Source organism: Peromyscus californicus, unplaced genomic scaffold (assembly GCF_007827085.1).
Source record: "Peromyscus californicus insignis strain IS unplaced genomic scaffold, ASM782708v3 Scaffold_3__1_contigs__length_106647218, whole genome shotgun sequence".
Classification (NCBI taxonomy): Eukaryota; Metazoa; Chordata; class Mammalia; order Rodentia; family Cricetidae; genus Peromyscus; species Peromyscus californicus.
This window is the reverse complement of record NW_026294551.1, coordinates 41,142,309-41,158,310: the sequence shown is the minus strand read 5'-3', so window position 1 is coordinate 41,158,310 and position 16,002 is coordinate 41,142,309.

Genomic DNA, 16,002 nt, shown 5'->3' with positions numbered 1-16,002 from the left:
CCCCTTCCACTTTAGGAGATCCACTCTTCTGCACTATGTTGCCTGGTGAAGCTCTCATTCTGTCTCAGGGAGTAGAGACTGCCCAGACTCATGAATGGAGAATAAAAGTCAGTTATATCGCTAAGTACATTTGTTGTCATTTTTTTTTCTTTTGGCACATTACATTGGACCTGAGGTTTTAACATGTAAACTTTGGGGGGTATATAAATATTTGGTTCAAAGTAGTCTCAGTGATTGCTAGGGATCCTTAAAGGCACAAAGTCCCAGGTGGGAGGTGAAGAAAAGGAACAATGGATTTGCTAGCTTTTCTTTTATTATTCTAGATAGCTAGCCATTTACATCATTTCTTGATCCAGCTTTGTGGTGGATTGTGGGAAATAAAGAGGGGTTGTCTCAGCCCCTAAGCTTGACTGCTTTTCCCCATTTCTAATGTGGCCTGGTGAGGGGTTGCTTTGCTTGTTGAACAATTAAGGGAGTACCTGTGGGGTCTGACAGACCAGGATCCCAACTCCAGCCCCTCAGTTCATATCACTTCCAGGATCCCTCGTCTCTGTTTGTAAACTGAAAGGCAAACTCACACTACTGAGATACCCGTTGAGTGGATGATGCATCTGGAGACCGCCTTGACCACACACAGCACTGGCTGGACATGTGTTTTGTGTTGTTGATGCTGTTGTGTTAATACTCCTGTGATTCTTTGACAGTAAGACGCCCCACCGCAACACGGAGCATGTAGAAGTTCACTCCATGCCAGATCTCTGCTGTTTAATGATATTAATGTCTTTCCAAGGCACCCCACATTTCCCAGGTTGTAAATCTGACTCTCACCCTTGTAGCTAGCTGCCTCTTGAACACGGACCAATTCGCTGCAATCAAGCCCGTGGAGATGGCAATTCCCCAGCCTGCCTCTGCTGGGTACCCACTGCTTTATCGCTCTCCTCGCTTTGAATTGAAATACTCTGTAGCGTTAATGCTTCTCAGATTGAAACCTGCAGGGTTGGATTTTCAATTTCCCGCCCCCTTGGGATGGTAGCAGAACTGGTCTTCCAGAAGACACACTAACTGAGAGGTCTCTGAAAAGGCCATAGATGTACTGCCAGACTGGGTGAGAATGTCCTGGTCCAAAGGAGCGTGGTAGCCTATGGAAGCCTTGTCCAGCTGGAGTAGAGAGCAGCCAGCAATATAGTCATATCGGAACACTGCTGTTAAAGGGACCCATGGAGATGGGAAGGGCAGTGTTTATAGTTCACTGTGCACTGGGCTCTGAGTCAAGAACTCTGTCTCACAGACAGAGGGTAAAAGTCCGTAACAACTTTTAATTAATTTATTTATTTTTGTTTTTCTGAGACAGATTCTTAGCTGGCCTGGTACTTACTATGTAGCCCAGGCTGGATTCAAACTCGAAGCAATCCTCCTGCCTCAGCTTCTTGAGTGCTGAGATTACAGACATACACCATCACACCCAGCTATTATAACAATTTTAACATGAGCATTCAGAACGGATACTGCCCGGTTGTCTCTTTCTCTTGAACTTGTGCATATTAGGCAAGCTTGCTACCATTGAGCCACATCCCCAGGCCTTTTCCTACCCTTCATTTTCAGGCAGCACCTTGCTAAGTTATTCAGGCTGGCCTTGAACTCTGTGTAGCCTAGACAAACCTTGAGCTGTGATCTCCCTTTCCTCAGCTTTTAAGTAGCTGGATTAGAGGTCTGTACCACAGGCCTGGACCAGCACCTCCAGTGTCTCCTGGATAAGTGTCCAGCCTGCCAATGAGACAATCATTGCCACTCCTCAACCTACTGATCCAGAAACTGAGTACCAGAGAAGTCAAGGTGACCAATGGAAGGTCTCACCTAGAGGGGCAGAGTCTGGATGCACAGTAGATGAGTGGCTGTGGTCTGCAGCATCCCTCAGTTTTCACATGCAGATTCAGCTGGGTTTACCAGATGTTCTCTTTGGCTCTACATCTGCATAATACACTGTGTTTCCACCTCACCCCCTTTATTCATATCAATTCTTTGAGCCTGTGTGTGTGGATAGAAACTGAGCTGAGGCTCCCAAGAAAGCCCTGTGTATTGTTTCAAGGGGACTGTGGGTGCGAATGCTAGAGTTGCCAGCACAAGCTTGTGAAGAAGATGGCAGACAGAACATCGCAAAGGATCTTGGGGAGCTATTGGCTACAGGATCAGCATTAGAAATCTCTTTTACACATTCCTGTGCACACTGCACCTGAAATCTGACTCTAGAAGAAAACTGGGAAACCAATGTTTCCTGAGTTCCACAGATGAGCCAAATGTGTTACCCATGATCACGTTCATGCTACAAAGCTGTCTTTCCGAGGAGGCTGGGAGGCTGGCCTGGGCTCCAGGTTAAAGAGGCTGCCGTGGGGCTCATATGCAGCAAGAAGCCTCTAAGCTCCTCCTTATGCCTGATGATTTTTCTGGTCAGCTAACTTAAAACTTTGTGTTTAAAGAGTTTAAACTGAGTGGGTAGTAGGCGCTGAGGTTCTAGAAGAGCTTGTTTAGTTATTTTAAAAAATACATTCGAGTAACTCTATGGCCAGCTATACTTTAGGTGGGATGGTCAGAAGGAAAACAATAGCAAGCGGGAAATATGATTTTTTTCCCAAAAAATAACTTTTCACACCCTGTCTTGCCATTAAAGCCCCCCATGGCAGGGAGCCTGCTACCCAGCTGAGTAAGGCATTGGCTCCTTCCTGGTTTTACTTTAGGCAAATCACAAATTTATATGGTGTGTGTATGTGTGTGTGTGTGTGTGTGTGTGTGTGTGTGTGTGTGTGTGTGTGTGTGTGTTTCAGAGTGAACCCAATTCATTTTGAGACATGCAGGCCAATCCCTTCTCTTTATTTTCCAGTATGTTTCTTCAGCTTGACCATTTTCCTCTCTGAAATTACATCTGGCTGGGAAGGGAAAGGAAGAAGAAAAGCAACTTGAGTGTTGAGTTTATAAGACACAGACGTCTTATAAATTCATTTCCTCTCCCAGTTTCTCTTCTGTTGCTGCGATAACACCCTCTGACAAAAGCAACCCCAGGGAGAAAGGGTTTGTTCTGGCCCAGGAGTTCAGTCCATCATGGCAGGGGGGGTCAGGGCATCAGGAGCTTAAAGCAGAGCTGGCTTCACATCAGAGAGGAGAGCGTAATGAATGCACACCACTGCTCAGCTCTTTCTCTACTCACACAGCCCAGGATCCCAGCCAGGGAATGGTGCCACCCACAGTGGGTGGGTCACCCCATCTCAGTTAATGCAATTCAGGCCCATCTCCCAGGTGGTCAATCTCCCAGGTGATTGTGGATTCTGTCAGGTTGACAACATCATACACTCCCATGACATCAGTCTTCCCAACTGCACGGTAAGGTCTGCAGCATTGTCTCCAAGTTGCAGGTAAGGCAACCAGAGCTTGGGGAGGTGAAGTGACACTTTTCAGTGTCTCACAGAGTAAGCATCACAGTCAAGATAAGAATGGGGTCTCCCAGGCTCCCAGACTGACCTTCCTTCCAGTGCCTCAGGGTACTTGTAGTTAGAAAATCAGTACCCAAGTCTGGCTACAATATCAATCCATTGTATCAGTCTCTCTCTCTCTCTCTCTCTCTCTCTCTCTCTCTCTCTCTCTCTCTCTCTCTCTCTCTCTCTCTCTCTTCTTTCTCTCCCACTCTTAATCTGAAATGATATGCTGAGGAAAAGCTTGGGTTAGATCAGATATGGCTAATAGATTTTACATGAAGGTTGAGCTTGGTCCCTTGGCAGGGGCTGCGCTTGGTTTAAAGGGATCTTTATTCATGTCTAGGCTCATTAGGAAAGGGTGCTGGGATTGACTTGTGATGTCTTCTTTGGCACGTATGTAGGTGGCATGAATGGGTCACAGAAGGGCTGTGATTGTGATTGCTGTCCCTGTAGCTAACTCACTCATCCTCTTGCCTCCATTACTGAGCAAGAAAAGCAGGAATGAAGGGAAGAGAATAATTTTTATAAGAAAACAAAGCATTTTCCCAGAATTCCAAGCAGGCATCTACATCTCGTTGATCAGAATTGTATGGCATGATAAGAACTAAACATTTTAGTTGGGCCCATTTCTACCCTGCCTGCACCCCAGAAAAGTTAGGATTCTATTAGTAAAGAGGCAGATGCCTGATGTTGGATTGGAGACCAGCAGCGTCTATCAGATGTATCACACTCTTGGATTGGGTATTGTCAACTTCATACAAACTAGAGCCATTTGGGAAGAGGAAACCTCAACTTATTACCTTCATTATTCTGGCCCATGGGTGTGTCTGTGGGACATTTTCATGAGTAATGATTGATGTGGAATGGCCCAACCCACCATGAGCAGTGCCACCCCTGGGCAGGTGGTCCTTGGTGGTGTAAGAAAACAGGCTGAACAAGTCAGGGGAAGGAAGCCAGTGAGCAGCATTGTTCCATGGCCTCTTCATCAGCCCCTGTCTCCAGATTCCTGCCTTGAGTTCCTGCCCTGACTTCCCTTCATGATGTACTAAACTGTAAGATGAAAGATCCCTCTCCTCTTCCAGTCACTTTTGGTGATGGTGTTTATCACAGCAACATAAGACAAACTGGGACAGGTGTCTGTCTCCATGGTCAACCCTAGAAATTTGGCAAGCTTATTTCTTCTTGAGATGATGTCTACTTCAGGGAACTTTGAACCCCCAATTGACAAGGATTGCCAATAGATATGTACAGTGAGGGATTACAAGCCAGTGGGACAGTCCCTGCTAGTTAAATCCAGAGGGACAGAGAATTCAGGGGACTCATGCCCCAAATAGCAGGGCTCAGGAAACCAGAGAGATGGTATATTTAGTGTAATGTCCACAGATTGGAAGTGATCCCACCCAGGGCTGTGGGTATGGTAGGACAGTGGCACCAGTGGAGGAACCGAGTCCGAATGAAGTCACACCCTCTCTCTGTCCACCTCTGGCAGTGGATCCAGCCTATGATCAACCTCTCCATCTTCTGTGCTTTCCTTTAGTCAATGCCCTTGATGTGGGCCTTCCAGGGTTCCTACAGGGCAGTTGCAATGGAGTGGAAATTTGTATCCTGTTCTGGCTAGTTTTATGTCAACTTGATACAAGCTGGAGTCATTTCGGAAGAGAGAACCTCAGTTGTGAAAACGTCCCCGCCATATTGGCCTGTGGGCAAGCCTGTGGTTTGTTGTCTTGATTGATGATTGATGTGGGAAGGCCCAGCTCTCCGTGCATTGTGCCACCCCTGGGCTGGTGGAAGAAAGCAGGCTGAGCAAGCCATGGGGAAGACTCAGTGAGCAGCATTGAGTTATGGACTCTGCACTAGTCTCTGCCTCCAGGTTCCTGCCCTGTTTGACTTCTTGTCCTCACTAACTTTGGTGGTGGGATGTGGACATGGAAACGACATAAACCCTTTCCTCCTCAAGCTGCTTTTGGCCAGAGTGTTTTATCACCGCAATATTAACCTTAACTAAGACAGAAACTGGTACCCGGGTTGTGGGGGATTGCCGTGACAGACCAGACCATGCGTGTGTGGTAGCGTGTGGAGTTTCAGGCTAGAAAAATGGTTGAGTGTTCAGAGCTCAGTGGAGTGTCTTGTGGGAGCTTGGAGGACAAGCGTGCTGAGAACAGTGTGGGTGATGGAGGCCTGCCTTGTAGGTTTCAGAGGGAAGTTTTGAGAGTCCCTTAAAGACTCTTGCAGCCTTTTGACATTTTGATATCCAGTCTGATATTTTGAATTAAGAGTCTGTTGTTCTGGTCAGTTGAGGCTGAAGAATCACCGTGATTAAGAGGCTAGCACTACTGAAGGGAAAGCTTTGCTATCCTGGGACAATTGATGCTGGTCGGCTGGCTCTGAGAAATCAGTGGCGATTAAGAGGAAAGCTGTATCACTGAGGTGAAGTCTTCACGGAAGTGTTTCCTCAGTGTCAACACACAGAAGCTGTGGTCCAGAAGGGGCCAAGGTTGTACTTGGTGTTGGCAGCCAAGCTTGGTACTGAGTCTCCATGTGGCACTGATTTTGACGGCATGGAGGGGTCATAGAGTTCGTGTGTGTGTGTGTGTGTGTGTGTGTATTGTCACATATTCTGTCACTGTGCCCTCAGGCAGGTCACTTTTCTGAGTTTCAGCTTTTTGATAAAATTGAGATTATGATAACTACGCTCCATCCATCAGCACAAGGCAGTCTCTTTTAGAAACTCCAGCAATGCCTGTCCCTAGATGACTTCTCGTCTCTAGTCTGGCTCCTCCTATTCTGTTCTCCTGGTGTAGACAGGATGCTGTGGCTTCCCTTCAGAGAGCCCTGCACTGGTTCTCATTACTGCCCAGGGCTATGCCCCCCTTCTCAGATGGCATGCCTGCTCTCCATGGGCTGACCCACTGACTCTCGAGGGACCATCACATCTCATGACCTCCCTCATCCTACCCTTGGACCACCAAGACCACCCAGAGCATCTCAGCGAACACACTTCTCCCCCAGAGCATTAAAAAAAAAGATTTATTTTTATTTTTAATTACCTATTTATGTGTGTGGTTATGTGTATGTGTGTACAAGTGTCATCAGAGACCAGAAGAAGGCATCAGATCTCCTGGAGCTGGAGTTTCAGGTGTCGGCGAGTCCTGGGAACCAAATTCAAGTCCCATTCAAGAGCAGTATATGGCAGTAACTTTTGAGCCATCTTTCCAGCCCCTCCCTTGGGGCTCTTTCCAGTCCTCTCCTTCTCTCAGGTGGATTGCATCAGCACCCCTTACGGGAAACTGTCCATGATTGCATCTTCTCTTCCAGCATCCTACATTGCCTCTTATTTCAGTCATGGGTATGTGCCTCTGTGTGGGTCCCCAGAGTGGCAACATCAATCCCCTTATTCCATAAGTCTCCTTCCTAAGAAATAACAGGAGGATGGGGTGTCCGGGGTATGTCCCCAGAGCCTCACTGGCTTCATGGCTGCCTCACTGAGCTACCCACACAGGGCCCATTCATCTGAAGCCCCTTTTCTCATTCAGAAGTGGGGAAGAGCCACTCCTGATGAGATGGAGAGGGACTGTGGTGGCTGTGGAGATGGCTGTGAGCATGTGAGAACAAGTTCTTGTTGAGCCCGAGACACACGAGTGTCAAAAAGTCACACACAGGAACGAAACGCCCCGCAGGACAGGGGCCTTGCCCACAGCTCCTCTGCCACAGCAGCCTCCCTCCCCTGTTTCCCAGATCTTTTAGGGTGGGACATGGTGCTGCATACTTGTAACCCCAGCACTTGGGGGCTGAGGCAGGTGTGTCCTGAGCTCAAAGCCAGTCTGAGCTGCATAGCAAGACTGTTTCAAAACCTAATACACACACACACACACACACACACACACACACACACACACACACAAATACACACACATACATACACACACTCCACCACCACCACCAATAACAACAACAACAAACTGTTAGGTAGTTTATCAGGAGTTGGACAAACCCCAATTTTCTTATCTTAGATTCACTTAAAAATAGATACAAAACCCTTAAATCCCATTATTCATGGGATGACTTGGCTCAGAAAGATTTTTGACTATTTCTGAAAATCAGATTCCTCTCCTGGGGGGATAAACACTTTTCACCACTGAGGTAATTCAGGAGCCCATTTCCCATCTGTATTGTCTCCCACTCCATAGGCAGCCTGGCTTCACAGGAAACATGCTTAAGTCACACAGGTCTGGGTTGAACTTCTGGCCTTTTCACCTTCTCAGCTGTGCTGCACCGGGCAAGGAGCTCAACCTCTCTGAGCCTCCACATCCTCATCCGGGAGGCAGGAAACACGCTCTAAGCTCGCAGAGTGAGGTCACATGTGAAGGTGACATCTAGATGGATGGGAAATGCTCGCAGAATGCCAGCCCCTCTCTTCCTCCCTCCCTCTGAACCCCACCAAGCCAGGGCTCTTCCATAGGACATCTAGGTGGCTCTGATTCACCTTGCTCCTTTAAATCACCGTGTCTGTGTTCCCCTTTCCTTATTTGCATATGGACATCTTAAACCCAGGGCCATACATTGCTCTGTATGCCCCAAATTTCTAATGTGGCACTTAGCACAGAGTAGGTGCTTCAAAAAGTAAATAAATAAACAAATAAAGGCTGCTTCGGTGAGCCAAAGAGGAGAGGAGCCCCAACCCTATCTGACAGATGTCTGGGGAACAACTGAGCTGTACAGAGGGCGTGCAGCAAGAAGCATGCCATTCCCAGGGTAATAAGTAACTACTGGCAGTCATTTTGTAAGCACATTTGGCTTCCCAGGGTGTCTTTGAGCCGCTTATGGATTGTGTTAAGTTCTGATGTTCCTTGGGAAAAAAAAAAAAAAAAAATTGCTTCTGCTCAGGTTGCAATTCTCCAGATGGCCTCGAGATGGCGGCGTTCAACACAGAGACCGTCCTAATACCCGCGGCAACTTAGCAGAAGGGGCGATGGGGTGGAGGGGAATCGCTTTTTATTATCAATGCATTAAGAATGAATTTATCATTCTGGCTCAGCAAAAGTCTAGTTATTTGGTAAGAAGCTTTATCCCCAGCTAACGCGCGGCTTAATCAGTTCGCTTAGATACAAAGCCTGCTCAGGCTTTTGTCTCGTGTTCGGAATGAATAACCCCTTCGTGAGGTCTGTGGTTTCAAACCTCCTGGCTGACAGGCCTGAGACTCTTGGTTTCTCTCCAGAATCCTAGAGCCGCTCTAGGAAGGTGGAGGGGGTGGAAAGCAGGTGCATCAAGTCCAGCCTCCTGTGGTGAGGATGGCGGATGATCTAGTGAGGTGGCTTGTGTGGAATGGTGACAGTAACATCAGAGAGCAGCTATGAAGTCACCCATTTTCTGCATGGCAGGCACTGCTCATATGCCTTCATATTCCACTCACTTGCCCCACATAGTCCTACGTGGCCTGGACTCTCATTACCTTTGTTATCAAGTGTGGACACTGAGGTCTAGGGAGAGAATTGCATGCACCACACAGTGGATAGTGACAGCTGGGATGGATGTCTGGCTATGAGAGCCATAGTCTTGGCTGCTTCCCTAACGGTGGCCCGACAACATTTGCTCTGACCCTCCCCTAAATCAGGAAACACTGATGTTCACCTTGGTGTAGCCAGGATGCCCAGCACACAGAGCAACCGAGGGACTGGAGAAAGTCTCTTGCAAGGCCGTCTCACTCTTGGGTAGACAAGCCCAAACCTCAGTACCAGGGTCAGGTGAGAATGCAAAGAAGTGCTAGTCATTAGTTAAACTAACAAAGAACCTGTAAGTTTTAGAGCCAGAAAGGCTCTTTAAAGCCTGCACTTGGATCTATACACCATCAGTGTCTTGGGTAAGTTATTTCAAGTTCTGGAGCATTAGTGAATTCTCTCAGCAGGTGCAGCCCAACTGGAGGACACAGGCAGATATGAGCATTCAGGCGTCAGAGGCAGGTGACAGACTGTGTCCCCCAAACCCAGGAGTCAGGGGATCCTCTGAACAGGCAGGAAAGAAGACCAGGTAAGGAGAAAGACCTGCTTTAGCTGGAGAGGTTGTTGATGTAACAGTGAAGAATATTTATGACAGGTGGCCCGGATTTATCTCCTAAACTGTACCAAGCTACGTGGCTCAGGCCAAGTTTTTTAACTTCTCTGAGACTGAGCATAGTCATCTGTGAAATGGGTCCAATACTCTGACATGAAAAAAGCTGATGTGGGCTGAGTGTGCAAAGAGTAAAGAGTGGGCTACAGGAGAAGTATAATGGGGGACAAGGTCGCTAAAGAAAACACAAGTCACCGAGAGTGTCGCCTGTTACCCGGTTGGACGTAGATCAGGATGTAGTTCACATTCTTCCACGATTTTCTCCCAGTCCTGTCCCCAAACTGTCCATCTTCACAGAGTTTGCTAAAGACAGTGCAGCTTAATCCTCATTGCATGCTGAGTTCCCGCTCAGAGTGGCCCAGGCTGGGGCCCTCATCCCTACTGGCCCATGCAGGAGACCCAAGGCTCTTTCTTCTTCTGGAGGGCTCCCTCATGCCCAACCCCTGTCAGTTTGCGTACCTCCTGAGCACCAAGATCATGCTGGTCTCCTTAACTGTCACGAGAGAAATCGCAGACACTGCTGGATGTGGGATGATGGGGTGGGGAGGGCAGGAGAACAAGAAAGCTGTGGCTGCAGGGAGGGCAAGGCTGTAGACTCCCTTCGAGCCTAATTACTGTGCTAGCATTAAAAAAAATGGTAAAGGCAATAAAGACATGGCAGAATTCACTAAAACCACAACACCCTGGCTTTCTAAGACCCCTGGGAACATGGGACTCAGACCTGTCCTAAATGGGCTTCAGTCATCCCAGGTGACACGGGAACAGAGAAGGTCGCCCTTGACTGAGGGGTCCTCTCATGTGTTGGCGCCCTTCCTACCCAACAGCTGTGCATGCCCCATTTTGCCCTCCCTTACTGCCCAGTCTCCTGCATCAGGTTAGTGGCCTGCCATGAACGGGGCCCCACATCAGGAATTGTCCCCAGCTCTTCTCTTTCCTTCTTTCTCTGCATCCAATCCAAGGGACATGCTTTCATGGTAAATCTTGTGTCTGCTGTGCCTCCCCATCTCCTGTCCACTCCAGGCACCCGCCTCTCCCCAGGAGATCCTGTGGAAGCTCTCCCTTCCCTCCAGCCTCCTTGACTCCTGCAGAGCATGTTTCCTCAGCAGGAGGACGCCTTCCTTACCTGCTGACTGTGAGTAGGTGCTTTGCCGACATTTTCCTCTCAATCCACTGCTCACCCTGTTCATCCACTTAACAAGGTCTTAGGCTGAGCAAAGTTTCAGCCCTGATGAAACCCAATCCATCCGTGTTTCCTTTGATAGAGCACATGTTTCGAGTCATGTCTAAGAACTCTCTGCCTCGCCACAGGTATTGAAGACGTTTCTTTTTCTTTCCAACAAGCTTCCTAGGCTAACCTCTTAGATTTACATCTGTGATCTACTTTGAATTAATTTTTCTATAGAATGTAAGGTTCAGATCAAAATTCTTTATGGGGGGATGCTGGGGGTTGTCCAATTGTTAGAGAAATGTCCTTTCTGCACTGCTAAGAAGTCTAAAAATAAAATAAAAGCTAAGCATGGCAGCTCCTGCTGAAAACCCTCCAGAGATTCCCTGCAGCCCGAGAAGTACACTCAGTAACCCCTTCTCAGGATCCTGATGACCTGGACCAGCAAAGCTCTGAGGTCTCTGCCCTTCCTCAAGATACTGGGAGCTTCTGGGTATCAAGATTTTTGTGGCTGGTCTACCTCTTCTGGGAAGACTACCTAGGCTCCTTCTACGGCTGGCTTCTTCCTAGCTATCAGGACTAGGATCACCTGTCTATTAGCATAACCATGAGCCTTTCCTCTACTCTCCCTGTTCACTTCCTTCCTAGTAAGGTTGGGAAGGCCCATTGTGTCCGGTCTACTTTTTTCTCTGCTGATTAACTACCTCCATCCTGTCCTTCAGGACAAGCAATTTGACTGTGATTGAGACCTCATGCTGTGTGATCACATAGCCTGCCTCCAATCCTACACCTAAGCTTTTGTGATCACTAGAGGGTCTGAGAGGAGGGGCTGGATGCCTCCTTGCCTCAGTTTCCTCATCTGTTAAATGTAGAGGTGATTGCACCAAATGTGGCTGTATGGTTGGAATAAAGGATTTCATGCACAGGAAGAATTTTAGTTTGTGTCTGGCACATGTTAAGACTGTGTGGTGGGGTCTGTGAGGCTACAGTCTGAGGCTGGATGTTACACAGTGGAGGATGAACAGAGGGCTGGTGCTGAGGCAGCCCCTGCAGTCAGTCCGACTCTCCTATCATCTGATTGTATTTTAGGTTTCCATGTAGGGTTCACTGACAGAATGTCACTGCCAAGCAGAGTTTGAAAATCACAGACGTAAGAAAGGATTCTGCATTTCTTCATGGTGAAGACCTGGGTTTTAGTCTCAACTTCAGTTTTCATTTTTTTTGGCCAATTGTCTAATTCAGACTTCAGAATTCCACTTGGGTCATGGGAATTCAGGATCGACGATCACCAAGGTCTTCCATATAGGATGCTCCGTGAGAGTTAGATTCTGTCTTGACCCAGCATCTACACCAGAGAAGCCCTTGGCAGCAAGTTGGCAGAGAGCCTCTCAGAACCCTAAGTGCCAAAGGCCTAGCTCTGACCAGCAGTGGCCTCAGACTACAACCCAGCTCAGGAGGCCTCCAGACTGCCAGGAGGAGACCAGACTTTTGTGTGTGTGTGTGTGGGGGGGGAGGTCATCAGAGCAGAGTGTCGCCCCAGGTGCTGTCAAGTTGGGAAGCCCTGGCATCAGCCTCACCCCCATCAGTATTACTGGGTGACAGACTTTGGGCCATGTGTCTAATCTTCCCAAACTCTTGTTTCTTTATCTGTGAAATGACTGTGTTTATGAGGGTTTGACATGGGCCTTCAAGGGGATGATGCAGGTGCAGTGTCAACGAAGCTGGCGCAGATCAGAAGTACACATAAGCAAGCCTACTGAAACACGGGCTCCATGAGAGGATGCTGGGAATCTGTGTAAGACAACTCCATACCCTGCTTCCTTTAAGCATCCGTGAAGACAGCCATGCCCAAGACATACCGGTGTCTTCCTGTATCACCTTGAACATCCTCTTGGGCACTACTTACAGTTGAAAAATTCTCAGAGCTACATACAAATTTATTTTTTCTAGAAGCCACATTAAAATAAGAAAAAAGGAAAGTTTTTGCATATTTTATTTAATTCCAATGTATTGTTTCAACAAAATGATAATTTTAACATATGATGAATATCAATACTAAGATGTTTTACATTCTTTCATGCTTTGCCTTCAAAATCTGGGGTGTATTTTTATCCACGTCACAGTTTAGTTCACATGAACCACATTTTGAATGCTTAAAAACCACGAGGAGGCCCAGAGAGATGGCTCAGTGGTTGAGAGGACTTGTTGCCTTTCTAGGGGACCTGAGTTTGATTCTCACAAACAACATACACAGCATTCTCTTCTCTCTCTCTCTCTCTCTCTCTCTCTCTCTCTCTCTCCCCTCCCTCCCTTCCTCCCTCCCTCCCTCCCTCCCCCTCCTCCCTCCCTTTCTCCCTCCCTCCCCCTCCTCCCTCCCTTCCTCCTTCTCTCTCTCTCTCTCTCTCTCTCTCTCTCTCTCTCCTCTCTCTCTCTCTCCTTTCCTCCCTCCATCTCTCCTCCTCCCACATAAATAAATCTGTAGCTCCTGTGCTAAATAGGCAAAGATGCCGCCCAAGGGCAGAGGACCAAGATCACAACCCTGATAAAAACAAAACATTCAGAACCCTGCAACCTGCCATTTAGGGAACACTTTAACCTGGGTTTGACTTGTTTTGTTCCTAATCTCCATCCTTTTGGGATGAGTCAGGATATGTTAATAGCAGGGGTTAAGTATGCATAGTGTGCTTTGCTGATGGTCTACACACTGTTTTGGGCTAGATCATATGACCCTAGATTCAGGTGTTGAATCTTCAGTACTTCACAATGTTACTATGCCTGGAGGTGACTGAAAAATTTTAAACTCTGGTCATTACAGTAAACCCTTAACCCAGCATGACAGGATCCTAATAATAAAACATCAGGCTAGAGTCATGTGAAGAAGGAGCACACATAGATAGACACATGGAGAAGAGAGATGGTCCTCCCAGCTAGAACCTTCATCTTCAATTCTCCTACCCAGTCTGTGGTATTGTGTTATAGCAGCCTTGGGAAATTAATACAGGTGCATAATCTCACTTTAATTCTCTCAGTACTTCTGCAGGGCACATATTATAAAGAAACTGGAGGCTGAGGAGGTTAAGTAGTCTCCTCAAGTGCCAGCTGGAACATGGCCGAACCATGATTCCAACTCAGGCCTGCCTTTACCTTGACATAGAGTCCAAGCCTTCACCCCTAACCACCAACCGCCCTACATTTACATCCATTCCTGGAACCAATTATTTTGTAATAGCATTAATTTATGAACCATAGATGTTTATTTCCAGCCATGTGGTTTGGGAGCTATTACTGTGGGGCTTGGCATTCACACTTAGAAAGTGAAATGGGCCCTGGCCAATAGTTGCTAAAAGTCCTTTCAAATTATCTGTAGAGAATTCCAAATTTCCCACAGTAGAGGGGATGATGAACTCGGGGAGTAAAGTGCTTGCCATTCAAACAGGAAGACCTGAGTTTGATTCCCAGTATCCATGTAAAAAGCTGGGTGTGGTGGTGTGAACTTGGGTGAATCCCTGAGCCAGCCAACCTAGTCTACTTGGACAGTTCCAGGTCAGTGTCTAAAATAAGGTGGATGGCATTCCTGAGGATATCCTAACACCCCAGATTATCTTCACATGTGTAGCCAAACACATGTGCGCTTGCATCCACATGAACAAGCACATAACATGAGCACACACACACACATGCACACATGCACACACATGCTCACGCGCAAGTGCCCCATCCTAGAAGAGGGTAGTAGGAATAATAGCATAGTGAAGATGTCATCACTATAGTGGGTGTTAGTGACAGCACAGGAGGAACGTCACTGTACACATGGAAAGAGTGACATTTAATAATGGCTGACTTTTCTGATCCTCACTGTGGCCCAGGCACCTTTAATAAATGTTTTTTACAGACATTGTTTTGCATAATGTCTCCAACAGCCCACATAATTATCTTCACTCTATAAACCCAGAGACAGGCTTTATTTGTGAGGTCTACCCAGGGAATGTGGTGATATACTCTGTGTGTGTGTGTGTGTGTGTGTGTGTGTGTGTGTGTGTGTGTGTGTGTGTAGACACATATGTCATACATATGGCAATTCAGGTGGTTGTGGGAATTTCCCACTTGCATGGCCTTTTCCCTCAGCCCTGGAAAGTCCTAGCTATGAGGCCCTACATTGTGATAAAACTTTCATGACCATTGTCTCTTTCCAGCCTGACCTACCACTCTCATTCTTCCCTTCGTGTTGAGTGGACTGAGTGGCTTGGACCATTTGAGCATCTGCTATGGGAGGTTGCACTTTGGAGCAGTTACTTTGGGCTCCATGAAATGGGACACAACCCTGTGTGTTATAGTTATTTCTACGCATTATTAAGTTACTGCTAGTTCTTTTGTCATAGGAATGACTTCTAGGAATATTCCTACCATCTATTACTTAGTGACACCCTATGAACGGCAGAGCCTGGGTCTCAAGTTGATACAAATGACTCTTAAGCACCCAGTGCAGAATGGTGAGGGTAACAGAGGAGACACAGTGTAAGATGTACCAAGAGGAGATGCAGTTGTAAGATGTACCAAGAGGAGACACAGTGTAAGATGTACCAAGAGGAGACACAGTGTAAGATGCACCAAGAGGAGACACAGTGTAAGAAGTACCAAGAGGAGACACAGTGTAAGATGTACCAAGAGGAGATGCAGTTGTAAGATGTACCAAGAGGAGACACAGTGTAAGATGCACCAAGAAGAGATGCAGTGCAAGATACACCAAGCCAGAGCTAGTCTGTGGTAAACTGTCCTAATCATAAGTCATGGGCTATTGTCCTTGGTCAATTCAGTTTTTATGGATGTCTAGCCAGGACAAAAGTGTGCATGGAGACATTTGTATCTTAAGTACCATGCATGCCACTCATTTTTCTAATGGAGTTTTCCAAACAGAGCTGATCACAACTCCTGAGTTCTCAAGGTCCAGGCACAGAGCAGCAGTACTGCAAAAAGTGTTCGTGTCTGTGTTTGGTGCAGCCTGATTCTCAATAAAACCTTCTTGACCAACCATGCCAGATGAGATGGCTGAATTACATTTCCGCTCGCTCCCTATAAAAGTGCGCCATAAAATGGTTCTGTGGAGAAGCAATCTCAGAGCATGCAACCCCCACATACATGGAAAAACAAGGATTCTAGACAGGGAGTCAAGCAGCTAATTAACAGAAATAGTCTTATGTTTCTGGGTATGCCATTTGCCATCCTTGTCAGCTATCTTAATATTGACAGTGTGTTGTGATATGTTCTCAT